The sequence below is a fragment of the Ursus americanus genome, chromosome X (assembly GCF_024610735.1).
Source record: "Ursus americanus isolate L20-20 chromosome X, mUrsAme1.1.p, whole genome shotgun sequence".
Classification (NCBI taxonomy): Eukaryota; Metazoa; Chordata; class Mammalia; order Carnivora; family Ursidae; genus Ursus; species Ursus americanus.
In genome coordinates, this window is record NC_142164.1 from 5,600,143 (window position 1) to 5,619,803 (window position 19,661).

The 19,661-nt window shown below is 42.6% G+C and overlaps 1 protein-coding gene across 4 annotated transcripts in view; it reads right to left on the reverse strand.

Annotated features, from left to right (window-relative positions):
• The window catches only part of AFF2 (ALF transcription elongation factor 2), a 453,109-nt gene that overhangs the window by 416,471 nt on the left and 16,977 nt on the right, over positions 1-19,661 (reverse strand). The window lies entirely within an intron of this gene.

A 19,661-nucleotide genomic window follows, 5' to 3' on the forward strand; every position in this document is an offset into this window, starting at 1 on the left:
TCTGCCTTCCTGGAGGCCTTCCCCCTTTGGAGGAAGGGAAGGAAGTGGGAAAGGGAGAAGCACACACGGGAGTAAGGCAGCCAGATTTGGTAAGTGACAATACAGGATGCCAGGTTACATTTGAATTTCATGTAAATAATGACTTATTATTTGGTATAAGTATATCCCATGCAATATTTGGGACATACTTATACTTTAAAATTTCAACATATGAAGAAAGAAAAGAATGGAGGTAGACCATACTATGGAGAGTTTTTAAATGCCAGTCTTGGGTGTCACGGAGATGAAAGGTACGGCGTGAGGAATAGAGTCAGTGGTATGGCAATCGCGTTGTATGGTAAATTAAATCCTAATTCCCTTTATGTATAGGGTTCTTAAATCACTATGTTATACACCTGAAATTAATGTAACAGTGTGTATAAACCATAATTCAATCACTCAATGCCAGTCTCGGGAATTTGGATTTAATTCTTAAAAATCAAAACAATACCTTTGGAAAAATAACCACAATGATGGTGGTAGCAGTGAAGATTAGTATTATCGGCTGAGTCCTTGCGTGGATAACCTCATAATCAGGTACCCTATGACTCAGGTACTGGGAGTATCTCCCAGTAAATGAGAAAACTGAAGCACCAAGAATTTAATTAACTTTTCCAAGGTCACCCAGCTAGTAAGTGAAAAGGTCAGCATCTGAACCCATGTCCCCTTGACCACAAAACTATACTTCTTTATCATTTATCATCATCTCAGGATGCCATTTGTGGGGCCATCCTATTCTACTGAGTAAGCAGGTCACAAGATTGGATCCAAGATTTAGAAACAAAATGGTACCATTGTTGGCAAATCTGGGGTAGCCTGGAGAATTCAATAAAGTCCTAAGCATCAAAACTTCTGTACATAGAGAATGAACACAAAAAGGAATAAAACTTTATCAGACATTTTCTAGTACCTACCAAATGAGCAATGCTTCTATTTTGTCAACAGTAATACACTGGATCCCGATAGTAATAGCTAACCTTTATTAAGTGCTTTTTATGTGCCAGACATGAATCTGTTCAATCCTTATAACAATCTCATGAGGTAGATGATCTGTTATTTTCAGCACTTCACAGATATGGAAACTGAGGCCTGTCTGGTATCATGGTACCAGCTTCAATCAACATGTGATGCCGACTTTTCAATACCTTGCTCTATTGACAAGTGATAGTCCCCGCCATTTATACATCCTTTCAGATTTTCGAAGAGCTTTCCCATACGTGTATTTTTTGATCTTCATGGGAGTCACAGATGAGGACACTCAGGCACAGAATTTGAATACGCCTAAAGCCACGAAGCTGGTCCCGAACAGAGGTCTTTGGACTGCTGGCTCAGTGCTGGCCCACCACCGCCCCCAGTCATCCTACCTGAGAGCTGCAACAAAGTTTTGACTCCCATGGCAATGTACAGCTTCGCTTCTTTTGCTGGAAGTAGAGTTCTATTCAAATCCTTGGGCTCTAAATGATTTAGTGAGCTAGTGTGAATGACATTTTCACAGTACAGACCTTGCTCTAAAACCTTGCTTCCCTGATGGATTTCGCCAGGGAAACGGAAAATCTGGCAAAAGTAACAGGGATTATAATTAAGTATGGTTTGTAAAGGAAAACCAAAGGACTTAGTGAGCTGTATTTCAAGCCAGGAAGTTTAAAATGAAAAAGTCCTGCAGAAGATTTATCATTCATTATTAAAATATTCGGTACCAAAAACTGAAGTTAATGATTTACTCGACAAATTTTTCAGAATTCTGATATATTTTAAGCCAGGGAAAACCGATGAAATTGGTTTGGAGGTTATGGAAAACACATTTATGGAGCCAGTAAAACTAATCAATTTCTAGATTTGTCTCAGTGAAGTTCTTATTAGAATCGTGGCATAAATCTGACCTCTGCAGACATTCCATAACAACTTCTCGTTCTTTTGGTCAAACTCTCAGGAAGATCACTTGCTATGAATCTAGATTCCCCAAATCCATCACCGATTAGAGTAACTAAAATGAAATAAATTACCAAAGGCTGACACGATCTGTTCATCACCACAATGCCATGTTTCAACATTAAAGCCATTACTGCACTTGCAAATCGTAATTTACACACTCCTTCCCACAATAATTTTGGAGGAAAGGAAGGATTTATCTTCCTCTCGCAGTTATCGTACCAATGCGTTTAACCTTTGCATCGGGAAAACCCAATCTGAATCCCAAAGACAGAAAGATGGTTGGCCTGGAGTTCTGTTCAGTGGGAATAGAAGACTGCGGATTCCTGTCTTCCAGAGAAATGGGTTGACATGAGCTCTTGCAGAGTTAGCCCTTGCGTGAGACACCACTGTGAAGTGGCTAAGCTGCTCCCAGGATGCTGACACTTAAGAATGTAACTCATGTTTGGTTGAGTCTGAAGATGGTGTTGCACCGACTGCTACATACGCCCACGTGTGTGTGCACGCATGCGCACGCACCCAGGCACGCTATCTGCTTAGGGTGTTGGTGCGCGCGTCAGGGATTTGGGAGAAAGCACTGTGCACCAGCGCAAAGCACGCACAGCGGCCTTGACCGAGTCAGGGCCGAGCTTCTCATCCATATACCAAGGAGGCGTCTGAAATTACAATCACTCCCCAGTATCCCGCTCAAAAGACTGAGTGAGACGCTTTGACCTCCTGCTACAGTCTACTTCTTTCAAATATTCTTAACTCCATCTCTCCAAGTGCTCTCCCTTTATCTTGTTTTCATCTTTCTAAAATAACTTTCACAAAGAATGTCTGTTAATGGTCGGAAGTTCTGTTTTCTTCTGAATGAACCGTCATAAAGCTGTTCCTTGACCATTCTTCCTATGTGTGCGTGTTTTGCTTGTGGTGCATACGGTTAAATAAATCTTACTGCAATGCACAATAGTGTCATCTACAACCAATTACCATCAGTGATTGCTTTGTAAACACTCAACAATAAAACAATTTATTTTAGTGAACAGAGTCTATGTCAGTCCAACATTAAGTTAAAAAATAGCATGGAATCTACCTCAACCACAGTAGTGCTTAATTGCTACTCAATTTGCATAATTTATACAAATTAATGTAGACTCAATAATTAGCATTTTCATATGGTTTATTGGAATCTAAAAGGCATAACAGTATGGTCTGTTAGCAATCTGAACATGTTTAAACAATATGTTTTGTGAGTCACTGGCATCTTCAGTTAGCTTCGCACAAAATGAGAATCGGGGAAACGTACAAATGTCAATTTGTATGATCGGCCTTAGCTGTGTTACTAAATCTAGATTTCAATGATGTACTTTTTGGTGATGATGATGAACTGATTAAAAACTACCCCTGAAGAGTGTTAACAACACTTGAACAAATAAGACAGGCAGACGCTAGTCCAATATTTTGTTTTTTAAAAGGGCAATTCATGATCTCTTGTAAATACTTACTCGTCCCACAAAGGTACACAGCCGTTACAAAAATAAATAAATAAAAATAAAAGTTGAGTAAAATCAGCTGAGTTGTGTGTGCCTTTTGAAACAACCAAATATCTGATCCCCTGGTAAAAAAAAAAAATACAAATATTTCCAGCTTATTATGTGGACAGACACATGCCATAGGGTATAACAATTCCAAATTTAAAACTAACAGGGAAAAAGCGCTAACCCCTTAACCAACCCCCATATTTGTATAGCGCTTAATAGTTTACAAGCGCTTTCCCCTATACTGCCTTCTAGGACCCTCACAACAGCCCCATCACACAAATGGAAAGACTGAGTCTCCTAGAGGTCCCACGCTCCTCCCCCATGTCACGTTTTACCTACAGGAAGTGGTCATGCACAAATTAATACACATTGACATTCCTCTTGCCCCAGTGGCATGCACGGCAGCGCTCCTGAAGACGCTGACAAATAACAGATTTTCTATTTAAAGTACAAGGTAGGGGCATCTGGGTGGCTCAGCTGGTTACGCATCTGCCTTCAGCTCAGGGTCCTGGGATCGAGCCCAGCATCAGGCTCTGCACTCGGCAGGGAATCTGCTTCGGATTCTCTCTCTCCCTCTGCCTCTGCCTCTCTCTCTCTCTCAAATAAATAAATAAATCTTAAAAAAATAAATGCAAGGTAAAGGACAGGTTGGAAAAATGTGACTTGTATATCATTGCCACATGGAAGGTACAGGGGGAAAATATTCAGAGTTCTGGAACATAACAGTTCATTTTCTTTAGATCAGTATGAAGTTAAATTGCCTTCTTTTGTGAAGTTGAATATTCAGTCCTAATAAAGTCCGTGTTTTGTGAAGACTACTTCCAAAGGGGGGGTGGGAGGGGGCACTGTGGCATCAAGGCTCACCTCCACCTCATCATCTCAAAAATGCATTTGAATGTTCTGTTCAGATGTTTACTATATTTTAGTTTTCTTTTTTTTATTTGTATTTATTTATTTGACAGAGGGAGAGCACTTGCACACACACACACACACACACACACACACACACACATGCACGGTGGGGGAGGGGCAGGCAGAAGGAGAAACAGAATGCCTGCTGAGCAAGGAGCCGGATTTGGGGCTCAATCCCCGGACCCTGGGATCATGACCTGAGCATCAGGCAGACGCTTAACCGACCGTGCCACCCAGGTGCCCCTTTAACTATATTTTAATTTTATTTTTCCTTTAATCTTTCTAATACACCTTTAGTAAAGAAAGTCTGTTTTAATGACAGTTTTATTTCCCTGAACAAACCACCAGGAAAGCCGTTTTTCCTGGGTGTGTGCCTATAAAAAAAGAAAACCCAGGGCGCAGCTGATGTCTGCTTTCTGCTTTTTCTTGCCATCGGTTCCCAGAGTACTCAACCGAGCACCTCACAGACAGTAGGCACTCAAATATTTGCTAAGTGATTGAACAAACAAGAGCAGGAGGCTTTAAGCTTTAAATTCTCTGACAAAAATAGCCAGGGTCCCACACCTACTGGCATTACTTGTTGTGGGCCGAGTACACAACTGTACACACTGTACACAAGTCCCAACGTCCCTGTTTCCTAAGTACGCACGAATGTGTTTCCCTGAATTCCCAGCTTCCGATCTTAAAAATGTTGAGGCTGACTGGCATCAAGTGTTAGTCGTCAGCACCTGCTGGTGACATGGGGAAGTGCAGCTTAACTGTACTAGACATTCGCCAGCAGGGCTAGAAAGAAGAGCTGGTTTACAGGAATTAACCACTGGAGTAAGGAGATCTCAGTGCATCCGGTTAATTCTCACGGAGAGAGGAGGACACGGGCGGGCAAGACACGCACTGGAATTGTGAACAATCTGCAAATCACCCCAAGGCAACACCTGCCAAATCATCTACCTTGGACCATGTTCTCGGCTCAACCTGATGGGAGATTTCTGGGCCTTTTCCTAGTGCAATACTATACAATTGTGATAGGAATGATACTAATATTTATTGAGCACTTGGTGTGTGCTGGGCCGAAGATCACCGGATAGTAACAGATACCATTTACGGAGCATCAACTCTTCAGCTGAAACGAGTATCAAAGCTGCCCCCAGATGACCTGAGAACAGTAATTGTAACAGTGGGACTCAGGACCTGTTCTAGATTCTTTAAGAGCCCTGTGAGGTAGGCCCGGCTATTTTGGACGTGCCAGGCCCGCTTCTCAGCCCCTTTGTTGACATATTAACCTGTCCAACAGCCACAACCAACCTGCGAGACAGGCAGCCAACATGATGAGGAAGCAGCAGAAGCAAAGAAAAATGTTCCAATTCTGTTTTAATAATCGTGACGACCACCTGGCAATCCTGAGGAAAATCTGGGTGGCTTTGCAAGATGCCTCATTCTTTGGTTTGGAAACCTGGCTGTGAGGGTGCTAGAAAGTTCAAAGCTCGATTCATTGACCCTGACCTCGCTGAGGATCTGGTTGGAAATCATCTGGAATCCTAGATAGGAGAATCAACAGGCACCCAAGTTGCCCCTTTTCAAGCTCGGCTTTGATATGCTAACAGCCATCAGTTAAACAAAGGAGTGATTAGGTTGAGGACGGAAATGTCAACACAGCCAGTGGAGTCATTTGCTGATCTGCCCGCTGCTGCGGCTGTGTTCATCTGTACCTTGGGGGTGCGGATAAAGGCCCCATTGCTGAGGAACAGAGAGGGTGCCCGAGAAAGGTGCCTGAGAGATTCTCTCTGGTCCTTCTCTAGAAGCTTCCCCTGCCTCCTCCTCGGGCGCTCATTCAAGGACAACACACTGCCTCATGCCGCCTTCAGTGAAGGGGGATGCAGGATTGCAAGAAAGTTCCAGAGAGACGGTGAAGAGCATCATGGTGGGATCACTGTCCTAACCCACCAAGGCCAGCCGCAGGCAGCTCAGATTCTCTCATTAAGACGCTGACAAAATGTCCTGGACGTGACCCTGGCGTCCACCTCCATTACCACCTTCGGAGCAGACCATGGGTCTGCTCTTCCCAGCGCTTTGTCTGGAAATCTTGATGCTTCGTGAGATTTCACGATGTGGAAGCTGGGACGCAATTTGTATCGATATAATTTTAGGTTATGATTTTCAACTTTATGAGCAGAAAAAGAGAACTAAAGAAGTTGCTAAAGCAAAGTCTTCAAAAGCATTTATCAGCACGTGCGATGTGTCACTTTAATCATTAGGTATCTACCACCACCCACCCCCTCCCGCCGCCGAAAAGTCTTAAAAAAAGAGCCCCTGCACTCAAAACACGCTGAAGCTCAATGAAAATAACGTCTATGTGGCTTTTTGAATACACTGATTTAAGTCACTTGAGGACCAATGGTTTCTTTTAGCAATATTCATCATTTTAAACCATTATAGCTACTTAGGAAAAAAAAAAAAACCCCAATGAACTGAAGTGACTCCAAAATGGTATTGGGAAGGCACTGCCCTCCCTCTCCAGTTCTAGAACCTTTCCTGACCCAGCTGATTCCCATGTAACATCATGCCCAGCACCAATTTCCACTCTCTGCATTTTAAGACCTTGTAATCAGGATTCTGTCTGAGGTCTAAAGACTAGACACAAAGAACACCATAAGGATTTCTCTAACAGATTCATGCACCTCACAGCAAAAGACAGACGAACACAGAAAATATTTCCTTTGTCAAAAGTAGGAAGGGATGACTTAGTTTACAAAGGAATGTATCTCAATTCCCCTTTATTTTTTTAAGATTTTATTCTTAAGTACTCTCTACACCCAACGTGGGGCTCGAACTCACAACCCTGAGATCAAGAGCCGCATGCCCCCCCCCACCTGAATGAACCAGCCAGGCACCCCTCGACTCCCCTTTAAATGGGAAGCACATCACGCTATGTAAAAATACTATACACTTCACTAATGTGCTAATGATTTCCCAAAGTAGACACAATACATAAACCGAGGTCTACCTTTGAGGGCAAATACCAAATAAATAAATTAACGAATCCCTCAACTTTTTATTGTCCCTCTTGTCCTTCCTTTTCCAGAGGTGAATTTAAAAAGCAAAATGAATTACAATTGTTGCTGCTCTTCTCCTGGCACAAATCGTTACTTGCCATAAACTACTTTGGGCACATCAAAGGAATTGAAATCTGAAATTACAGGACACTGCCTATGGCTCGTAGCTTCATCACTCTCTCGGGCTAGCTAGACACAAATGGTCACTGGAGAGCTTGTGAGGAGAGGGAAGCAAAGGGGCACTATACACAGCGTCCCTCAATTGTTTCTCTGCAGTCACGAGAAGAATGAAACTTCCAGGAGCAATGGGATATAGAGAGGCAGGCTCGTCTGAGCCCAGCTAGACGAGATGGTGTGAGGTGGCATAGAAGGGACCCTATAACTGTTCCAGAAAATGATGGAGGTACACGAGCAGACCTTCATGTATCTCTTTTAAAAAACATTTTTAGTTTGAAAACAATTCAAGCTTCCAGAAAAGTCGCAAAAATATTAAACAAAAGCCCATACATATATCCTTCACCAAGACACGATTCTCCTCTACGTCTAAATCCTTTAGTGTGTATTTCAAGAATATACATTCTCTCACATAACCACAATTCAATTATCAAGTAATCAAGACCTAAATGTTGATACTCTACTGTTAGAACTAATCTACCAACTTTATTTCAAGTTTGCCAATTGTCTCAATACTACACTTACAGAAAAATATAAATAGACTTGGGAGCCAATCTAGCTTGATGCCTTACACGTAGCTGCCGTAGTCTCTTTAACCTGAAGTCGTTCTTCCATTCCTCTGCTTTTCATGACCCCGTCGGTTTGGGTTTGTTGTCTGATGTTTCCTCAGGATTAGATTCAAGTTCCACATTTTCATCAAGAATAACACAGAAGTGATGTTGTATCCTCTTCAATACCTCATACCGGGAGGCAGAGGAAGTCCATTTGTCCTAATACTAGTGATGGCACCTTTGATCGCTTGGTTAAGGTGGTTTCTCCACTGATTTCTCCACTGCCGAGGTACTATTCCCCTTGCAGTATTTTGTGGACAGGTACCAAGAAACTGTGTAAATATCTCATTCCTCCTCAAACTTCCATCCACTATTTTCAGAATCTTTCAGAGATTCTTGCCTGAATCAATTTCTCCTAGTGGTGTGGGTTAGTATGGTAGGATTGAGCCAAATAAGAATGTGTATTGTGGATCATGAGAGCTAGGTTTCTAAATTTTAGAGAAGGGAGTTACCAGTTAGCAAACGGGGAAGACAGGAATGAGGTGGTCTTTCACTGGAATAGGTGGTATGAGTACGACCTTGTGGTATGTTAACATATAGGGATGGACGGACATAGATGTGTATGTGTGTACCGGCGAATAAGCATATACGAATATCACGTGGCGTAGAAATAACAGCATTCTGGTAGTAAAAAGCGCACCTAGGGGCGCCTGGGTGGCTCAGTCGGTGAAACATCTGCCTTCAGCTCAGGTAATGATCCCAGGGTCCCAGGATCGAGCCCCGTGTAGGGCTCCCTGCTCAGTGGGGAGTCTGCTTCTCCCTCTGCCTCTGCCCCTTTCCCCCTGCTCATTCTCACACTCTCTCTCAAATAAATAAAATCTTTTTAAAAAAAAAAAGCACACCTAGCCCCCACGTCTTGTTCTCTAAATACCATTTTCCAATAAAAGGAATCAAAGCTCCTCAGGACTGAAGCCAGGGAGCACAAGATGAGCCAGGGTATCTCCTTGTACCAGAAGCTAAGGACATGTTCAAAGGTCAAAAGAACACAGGGGTCAACCTGAAGGGTCTCCCACTGGTGAAGTCTGGGACAATGTGCTTCAAAATAATGAGACGGTAATGTTGTACTATAGTTCTGTAAACTATTACCAAGTGGAAAACTGGATAAGGGTACAGAGGGTCTCTGTGTATTATTTCTTGCCACTGTGTATGAATTGAGAGCTATCTGGAATGTTGGAGATAAATATCAATGACAGTAATGTAGTTTTTCAAAGGCATTTTTAAAAATCTTATTAGTACTCTTTACCAATGGGGAGATGCAGTTTACACCAGCAGCCATGGGGGCTACTTATACAGAAATAATCATCTCCAGGGCACCTGGGGGGCTCAGTCATTTAGTGTCTGCATTCGGCTTGGGTCATGATCCCAGGGTCTTGGGATGGAGCCCCAAGTCAGGCTCCCTGCTCGGGCTCCCTCTACCCCTCCCCCTGCTTGTATTCTCTCTCTCTCTCTCTCTCTCTCTGTCAAATAAATAAAATCTTAAAAAAAAAAGGAATAATAACCTCCAAAACAAAGGACAGTGGAATAAAATAAGAACCGACTAAGTAATTAAACCAATCGATACGGGAGAAGAGAAAGCTCTTAGAGTAGAATACCAAGGTTTTTGCCCATATTTTCTAATCCATTTCTGCCAAAGTTTTCTTGCTTACGGAAGATACTGCATGGGGTCAAAACGACTACTGTAATTGCTCTCAGAAACACCTGCAGATGTCACCACATCGAAGGGTCTGTCTCTGTGAGCTGTGCCCAGGTGACTGCAGAGTCCCAGAAGTCCTGAACTTGGCCATCAAGGTCTCCAGCTCTGTGGAGGCTCTGAGTCATTGTAGCGCACTGATACACCAGGATGCCACCGTGAGATGAATTATACATGTAAGCACGTGCATACGTGTACACACACACACACACACACACACACACCTCTTGTTGCTGCCTTCATTCGTCTCCAAACTGACCTAATGCTTCAGAATGTTCTTCCTGTCTTTCTCTGTGAATTGCACAATTCAGTTGTTTTTCTAAGATTTAAAATCTGTTCAATTATGGCTCGGGTGTGATCCCTTTCAATGATACTACAAAACACTTAAGTGATAACTTACTACATTTAATATCCATTTCTTTGTAGCTATATCTACAGCTAGGTAGTGTTGAAATCTATAGCCAAAAACCTAATGTATATTTATGAAGTCTTCTATTCTGACTATTTAAGTATGAGCTATTTATCTATAATGTAGATAAGGTAAAATAACCAAATCTGACTAATAGCACCATTATCTCCGAAAGTCAGCTCATTCACTGAGCTGAGATTATCGCCCATAGACTTGAATAGTGGTGGTTTAGTGATAAGTGTCACAATTTTGTTTGTTCTTTATAAGCTTTAACATTAGCCAGACCTTTTTGATTAAAGTCAATATTAGCTATATAATATTGACATTGGCTGTAGTTTAGATTTTAAATGTTATGTCAAAGCTCTTTCAATGTCTTATGTTTGGTTATAGAAAGAAGAAGAAACCAGTACTAACCTCTCTCTGTCTCTCTGTCTCTGTTTCTGTCTCTTTCTCTCTCTCTCTCTCTCTCTCTCTCTCTCTCTCTCACACACACACACAGACACACACACACACAAATGAAATGCTGTACTCAATAGTTTTTTATAGAGTTAGCAAGGTCAATATAGCAGAAAAATATTACCCAAACTATTTCTTCCTAATAGAATTCTGACAACTCTGTTTTTCACTTTTAACAAGCTACAATTACAACTGTAGTTGAAGCTTTTTGTAGGGGTAATTTGCATTCCAAAAATACTAGAAAATTCAACTGACCTGATTTCTTAAAACTTTTAGGGAGGGGTGCCTGCACCAGTTGTCGACAAGTAAACCGAGTACTTTATAAGCCGTAGCTCCAAATGGTGATGTGGCAGCCGCAGCCCCCGAGTCCAGGGGAAGACAGCCCAGCATCCCAGGACACACACACGCTGCTTTTCGCCCACTCTCTAGAAGCCATCAGCAGTCCAGGCAGAAAATGTCTCTGAGTCTATGTAGGGAAACAGCCCTGATAATGGAAAAGTGCTCTATGCCGGGCATCTCAGATTCTTGTAACTTTGTCAGTTCAGACTTTGCCTCTACATTCCCTTTATGACAGGAATATTCTGGAAAATTCTACATGAATAAATGTTTATGGAAATCAAGTGTCCAGGGATCCTTTTTCAGTCCCTCTGTATCTTCATTTATGAAAATGTTTTAAATTGGGGAGGGCGGTTGTGCTAGGAAAAGAAGTCAACTCTACAGCCAAATTCATGAGCGAGACTGACACTTGGAAAAAAATTTCCTTTGGGAATTCCATATGGTACATTTGGAAAGGCAAATTTTAATACTACATTCCTGGGGAAGTACTTATCTGAAAGGCAATGAAGAAATGAGAAGTAAACTGAACCATTAGCCTACAAAAATAGAATATTTCTGGAAAGTATAAAGTCATACAAACCCTTCTGGAACAGTATTTAGAATGGGCAAATTAAAAATGGAAAGGCAAAAATATATTACCACCTCCTCTCTCTAGAGGCATATATTTATTTTTACCCTCACCCCTCACATTAAAAGGCTAGGTTATAGTCTGCAGGAGGGAGGCACATGCTTCTCAAATCACCACCACCCAAGACCACCGGCGGGCGCGCGCGTGCGCGTGTGCGCGCGCGCACCCCCCCCCCCCAGGTTTTAACGTAAGTTGTACATCAGTACTGAAAGGCTAACAGTAAGTTTAAGTGGCAGGAAAGAAGGATTTCTTCTGTGGTGCCCCATGCTTTGAGAATCATACTGTCACTTTGAAAATATAAGGGTGGGGTGGGTGCCTTTACAAATCAAAACACAAAAAAGAATTCTCTCCCCTCGACCGTCCTCCTCATCCCTGCCTACGTGATTACACTGAGCGGTGTGTCATTTCTTTCTCAATCTGGAGGAGCGGGGTCCAAGGGTTTTCTTGAGAGGTGATAGGGTTGAAATATCTGCTATGAATTACACAAAAGAGAAGAAAAGCATCATTTTTAAACTTGCACAATTTTAAAACCACCCAAGGAATGGAGATTAATATTTGAAGATTATTTTAGGCACAGGAGATCCAATTTTTTTGCAAGAAATCAAACAAAGCAGGCTTCGACTTTGATTCGAATTTCAAAACACTTCTTATAAATGGTGGCTAACATCTCTATTTGGGCTGCAAGAGAGCTATTTTCACTTGAACTACATGGTATATAATTGAAGTCAGAGTTGTAAATCACTTGGCCATCTGTCCTTAAGCTGTCACAAATCATACATGGAAGAGCATATGTGTAATAAAAATAGACTGACAAACTTTTTAGAGTTTACATGCTTCTGAGTTAATTAATTCTCTGTCCCACACGTTTCCGAGATTCTCCAACAGTATGTTTGATGAATCGGTTTAATTACATGAATGGGGTGTATGTGCACGTGTATGTTTTACAATGTCACTATCACAAATCCAGGGGAAACCATGCAATTGACTTAACATTTTCACTTAAAATGAAAATAAATAATTTTAATCACATACAGAACCGAGATCTATTGGCCTCGTTTTTCTCATCTGGTTATTAATGTTGAAAATAGATATTAACATTAACAGTAATGATAATACCTCATGTTCATCTTAATGAAGATTTATATGCATATACATTCCACAAAGATGCTGCAGGGAGCAGATGCTTTAGTGACTGCATCTCAATGGCAATTTCAGGGGTGATTTCTCAATGCTATCACCAACATAAAATCTGACCTCAGGAAAGGTGCGTGATATCTCTGTGCCTTGGTTTCCCTTTTTATGTATGTGTGTGCCTGTGTATGTTGTGTGTGTGTGTGTACACTAAGGTATTGGAATGGTTTATAAATGAATATGTGCCAAAGGCTTTAGTTGCAATAAATCAAAATACAAGCAAGATGGGACACCTGGGTGGCTCCGTTGGTGAAGCAGCTGTCTTCAGCTCAGGTCATGATCCCAGGGTCCTGGGATCGAGCCCCATGTCAGGCTCTCTGCTCAGCGGGGAGTCTGCTTCTCCCTCTCCCTCTCCTCCTCCCCCCGTCCATGCTCTCTCTCACATTCTTTCTCAAATAAAAAAATAAAATATTTTTTTAAAAATATAAACATTATCATATTAACAAGATAGATATATCTTAGTAAACTAGGGTTGTTGAGGGATTTTTTGCAAACACTGGGACAGGGCTAGTGATGCCACTGCTGCCTAGCTGGAGTCTGTGGAAGCAACTGTCGTACAACTGTATACTAAAAGTCTTTTCAAACGCGTAACGTGCACTTAAAATTTAAGTCCCTCAATGTGGTTTTGATTTGAATTTCCCTGATGGCTAATGATTTTGAACATTTTTTCATATGTCTGTTAGCCATTTGTATGGCTTCATTGGAAAAGTGTCTGTTCCTATCTTCTGCCCATTTACTGATTGTTTCTTGTGTATTGAGTTTGAGAAGTTCTTTGTAGATCTTGGACACTAGTCTTTTATCTGTAGTGTCATTTGCAAATATCTTCTCCCATTCCGTGAGCTGCCTCTTAGTTTTTTGACTATTTCCTTGGCTGTGCAGAAGCTTTTTATCTTGATGAAGTCCCACAAGTTCATTTTATCTTTTGTTTCTCTTGCCTTTGGAGATGTGTCTTAAAAAAAATTGCTTTGGCCGATGTCAAAGAGGTTGCAGCCTATGTTCTCCTCTAGGATTTTGATGGATTCCTGTCTCACATCGAGGTCTTTCATCCATTTGGAGTTTATCTTTGTGTATGGTGTGAGAGAGTGGTCAAGTTTCATTCTTTTGCATGTAGCTGTCCAATTTTCCCAGCACCATTTATTGAAGAGACTTTTCCACTGGATGTTTTTTCCTGCTTTGTCAAAGATTAGTTGCCCAAAGAGCCGAGGGTCCATTTCTGGGTTCTCTATTCTGTTCCATTGGTCTATGTGTCTGTTTTTGTGCCAGTACCATGCTGTCTTGGTGATCACAGCTTTGTAGTATAGCTTGAAATCCGGCAACATGATGCCCCCAGCTTTGTGTTTCCTTTTCAACAATTCTTGGTGATTTGGGGCCTTTTCTGGTTCCACACAAACTTAAGGGCTGTTTGTTCCAGCTCTTTGAAAAATGCATTGGTATTTTGATTGGGATGGCATTGAAAGTGTAGATAGCTCTGGGTAGCAGAGACATTTTAACTATGTTATTCTATCAATAGCTAAACTGTGGAAGGAGCCGAGATGCCCTTCAACAGATGAATGGATTAAGAAGATGTGGTCCATATATACAATGGAATATCACTCAGCCATCAGAAAGAACGATTACCCAACATTTGCAGCAACATGGACGGGACTGGAGGAGATTATGCTAAGTGAAATAAGTCAAGCAGAGAAAGACAATTATCATATGGTTTCTCTCATTTACGGAACATAAGAAGTAGAAAGATCGGTAGGAGAAGAAAGGGAAGAAGAAAGGGGGGGTAATCAGAAGGGGGAATGAACCATGAGAGACTATGGACTCTGGGAAACAAACTGAGGGCTTCAGAGGGGAGGGGGGTGGGGGATTGGGATAGGCCGGTGATGGGTAGTAAGGAGGGCACGTATTGCATGGTGCACTGGGTGTTATACGCAAACAATGAATCATGGACCATTACATCAAAAACTAAGGATGTACTGTATGGTGACCAACATGACATAATAAAAAATTATTTAAAAAATAAATAAATAAAATAAAATTTAAGTCCCACTCAATGGAGCCCTAGAACAAATAGTAAAACAGTGAATATGAAACTGAAAAGGTCCCTGCATCATGTTGCCCCAGCAGAAAGGAACTGAAATTTTCCCTTCAAGCCTGTTTTTTTTTCTTTTGCTTTGTAGACGCACCGTGTGCCTGTTTCTATAAACAAGTGAGTGCATGCCCAGAAAGCCCGCTCGCGCCTCTTAATACAAAATGCTCCCCAAAATACACATAATGTGAAACTGTCCCTATCACCAGATGGACCACAGACAAGAGCTGGTCATCCAGCCCACACAAACGCGTGCACAGCCTTGTCAACCGCCTCGGCGAGAGCCCACAAAGTTAAATATAGAGCACTGTGCACCTGCCATCCTTGGAGAAGTGAAGACTCTAGGTTGGGACAGGTGGCCAGCAAAAAACAGCCATGGTTGACTATTTTGCATTAGAACCTTTTGGGGGAGGTTTTGAGAGCCCAAAGGCAAGCCGGAACCCACTGGGACCCGGGGAGGCCAGCTGTGCGACCTTGTGCAGCCACCAGCGCGAAGGGAAAGGCTCCGGCTCACTGGTCATTCGCTGACAGATGCCTGCATTCGGGCAAAGGTTTCACTTGAAGCTCTTTGCTCCTGCTCACTGCTCCGACCTGGCAGGGGCAGGAGCTCTGCAAAAAGCCACTGTAACCGGAGAGAGCGGTGTGGCATCCATGGACGGAGCGAGGCCTGCCCCACACGCGCAATGCCTCTTTGACCTCACCGCAGGACTCCCAGACACAACTCATTTGACCTCTCTTTTTCACCCTGAAGCCACACACTCACAAGCTAAGCAAATAAGTATTTAAGATCAGATCAAATCTGACCTGAAATATTCATGTGAAATTTCACGTGGTCCCAACTGAGAACCCAGGTAGTCATGTAGCCACTGACTTCCACATCAGGACAAATCCAAGGATTGGCATTATCAGCTTTAGAAGTCCCTGGAGATTACACACACACACACACACACACACACACACACACACACACACACTGGAATATATATAATTTGGTTCCAAGACCTTCTTAATGTTTATGATAGAAGGGGAAAGGTCTCTTGAGAACCCAAACGATCGCATATGATATGTTTCAGTGTTAATTCCTGGAAATAGACATATTCTTTTTTAAGAGAACTTGGGGCGCCTGGGTGGCTCAGTCAGTTGAGCAGCTGGCTCTTGATTTCAGCTCAGGTCGTGACCTCAGGGTTCTGGGATCCAGCCCCAGTCGGGCTTGGCGCTCCGCAGGGAGTTTGCTTGAGTTTCTCTCTCTCCCTCTCCCTCTGTCCCTCCCCACCTCACCTGCACATTTGCTCACTCACTCACTCTCTCTCTCTCTCTCAAATAAACAAATACATCTTTAAGAGAACTTTTTAGGACGAAGAAGACAAAAGTTTCCTTTCCAGGCTGCGGAACTCCAGTTAAGTTCTATCTGAATGTACCTTGAGTTCAAGTAATTACTAGAGGCTGCACTGGGTTTGCCGTTAGCCCTCTGTGTTGTCCCAGGGTGCAGGAATGGTGACAGTAGCACCGTCAGAGGCTCCCCTAGAATTGTACCTGCTTCCTTCAGGCCAAAGTTCAATGTCAGGGCATTGTAAGCAGCGCGCCACTAACTGACCATCCCGCCTTAGCAACGTGTGCTGTGTTCACGCTCTGCTTACACCGACTTCCATACACACTTCTCGGGGACACTGTTTGCCAGCAGCAGCAATCAAAGAGATTTCTGATTGTTTTATATCACACTGTTTAGTAAATAGGAAAACAAAAATTAACTGCCGGTGAAGCGAACGCAATTTTTTCAAAAGCTGGAATGCCTAAAGTAAAGGACACGTTACAGCAGAGATGTGGCGTTATTTCCACTTTCAGACATTTTATTGCAGATGGCAAATTAGGACAAATGCCTTTCTCCTCTGAAGAGGTGAATGAAAGTTCCGGTTAAGGGGAGTCAATTCCCTGTTCAGGGTAAATGTATTCCGAAATCCTTTCCACTGCATCCAAACCAGCACCCGCTGAGCCAGTGCGAAGAACCAGAAGAACACGAAAACATGGGAGCCCCGGGCCTGACCCGGGAGCCCCCTGGCACACAGTGACCAAGGACTTCAGAGCTGTGGGCCATTTCGGTTTGCTTACCCTCGGCAAAACACGCCTTTCCTGGGGGACGTGGGGGTGGTGGGGAAGGTTTTCAAAAGCTTATTTTAAAGAAGGCACAAAAGCTTCTCAAAATATCCAATGGCTCTTACAAAACAACATTTTGATGAGTTGAGTGTAAATGAATCAGAAACATATGGATTACATTTCCTTCCAAATACACAGGGGTCTCAAAACTAAAGAGGGGCAAAGGGCGTGGGGCAACATGCATTTGGGGTTTCCCTGGATCCAAAAACACTTGAAAATAGTTCTCGACAAGCAGCAGACCCAGAATGCAGCCTGGACATGAAGAGATTTTATAAGTTTGAAAATGCTGGACAAAGTTCCCCCTTTGAAGCGTCTCAGATGTAAGCTAGTTTTATATCGTTTTTTTTTTTTCTCCTGAAATGCACAAGTGTTTGGGGCAGCTGGCATTGATGATTTTATTGTTTTTAAAAGAAAGAGTGTTTAAAAGAAAATAATGACATAAGTTGTTTAGACAAAACAGCCCTCAACCAAACACAAAGGCTAACAGAGTAAGACAGGTTGTTTGTATATACGGGGAGGGAGGAGGGAGAGCGTATCAGGACCATATATCTTAAGAGTTTAGGTTTCACAAAAGCCTAGAATCTACGGCTAACTTGTGTATGCACGCGGGTGTACATATATGCACATACACACGTGTGTGTGAGCACACACTATATGCACACAGGTGAACATTATTAACTTCCTCACGTCTCTGAAGAGCCCATCCTGCTGGCATTAACTGAGGCCACATGCATGGTACATGCCCTCGTGCATGGACACAAGGGGCTGTTCAAATTCCTCCCTGAGTTTTTAAGCTCTCGTTCTTATTTTTTTTTTAATTGGTAGTTCCCTTCGCTTCGTATTATGCTCATGTCTACACGAGTGGGAGACATCGACTACAAACTAGGAACCGCTGCAAGTGATTTCGTTAAGAATGTGACTCAAGACTGTGATATTTATTCCATGGTGTTATGGAACAAAGAAGAGTAAGACGCCTGGGTTTGATTTTGAAAACACACAGAAAGTGAGTGGGTACGAGGGAGGTAAATATACATTCTCCATTGTGAGGCTGTTAGCAGCTCCCTCCTGACCCAGAGAAGAGTGAAGCCGCTTCTGTAACAAGCAGGTCAATAACCAAATGGAGTAAGGCGCGGGCCGAGTCAGGAGGGCAAGAAGGAAGAGGTGTGGGAGCCCAGCGGCCAGCTTCCCAGTCTCTATTTAGATAAAGGCACCATTTAAATGTCAATGGGCGGCAACAGTAATTAATAGGCTCCATTTTATGAGCTCACAAATGAGGCAAAGTTTTTCAGACGCTATATGTGTCCGTGATTCTTCATCCTTTAATTTTTTTTTTAATTTTTTTTTTAATTAAGGTTTGGGGTATTGATGCTATTTTCATGGTCTGCTACATTTGATGTTATGGTAATCTTCCTATTCTCCCTCTCGCCATAGTCCCTCCCACTCACCCCCCACCTCAAATCAAGCAAAATACTGTAAGCCACGTATTTCTAAAATGTAAAGTGAATGTAGTGTGATTTGACCAGGGCATTATTTTCTGACAATTTCAAGCCTGAGATTCACAGCCAGTGCCCTATACCACAGCTTTTCTCCTAAGGGATTTTAAAGCACCATAAAAACTCAGCAGTTGAAACAACCTCAAAGGTCATCTAGTTCAACCTTTATCTACTGCTGGAATCCCCTCTACAACATTCCTGATAAGGGTCAACCGGTCTTAGGTTAAACACACGACATACGCACTCCCCTACGTGAAACTCCGCAAACTAACCTCCACTCAAGTGGAAAGTGACCAAGCACCACACACCACTCCTTCCTGTCCCCATCAAAGGTCGGTCATCTGCGGCGTCACTGCTGAGGGCACAGCACAGAGGACCCTGGCTTACAAAGGTTTCGCCTGACACTCAGTAAATGACCCATAGTCACGTGTAACTTTCTGGCAGAAGAGGTAGACATGCCAACGAAGCACCACAGTCCTATTAAACACGATAAACTTCTCAACACAAAGGCTGTCATCTATCACCCGCACTGACGGTCAGGGTGACTCCCGGGAAGAAAACAGCTGGCTGTGTTCGGTCTTCTTAGCAGAATTCATACTCTAGCGCCAAGACTAGACCAAAACGAAATGGAATCTAAAGGCTCCTTACTAAGCTAAGCCCCCAGGTCGACTGTCTAAGTCTGCATTCTAAACTAAGTATTTATTTTTAAAAAAGCACTGTGTAGCAAGAAATTATTCATCTTAGGATGCCCCACTAATAGCAGTGACAATGAGGTGTGAAAAAATTGTTTTATAATTTAAGTTCCTTTTGGCACAAAGAATCTATACTGTAGAGCTGAAGTCAGGGCTTTACAGTGAACTCGCCAATCGCGCCATTTAGGATGTGGTTTGTTGACTACCGACGGAAAGTCTGCGGAAATCAACAACTAAGTGCCGTGTCAGAGAGGCTAGATTGTGATTTAAGATCCTTCCGTGCAACAGGTGGAAATAATG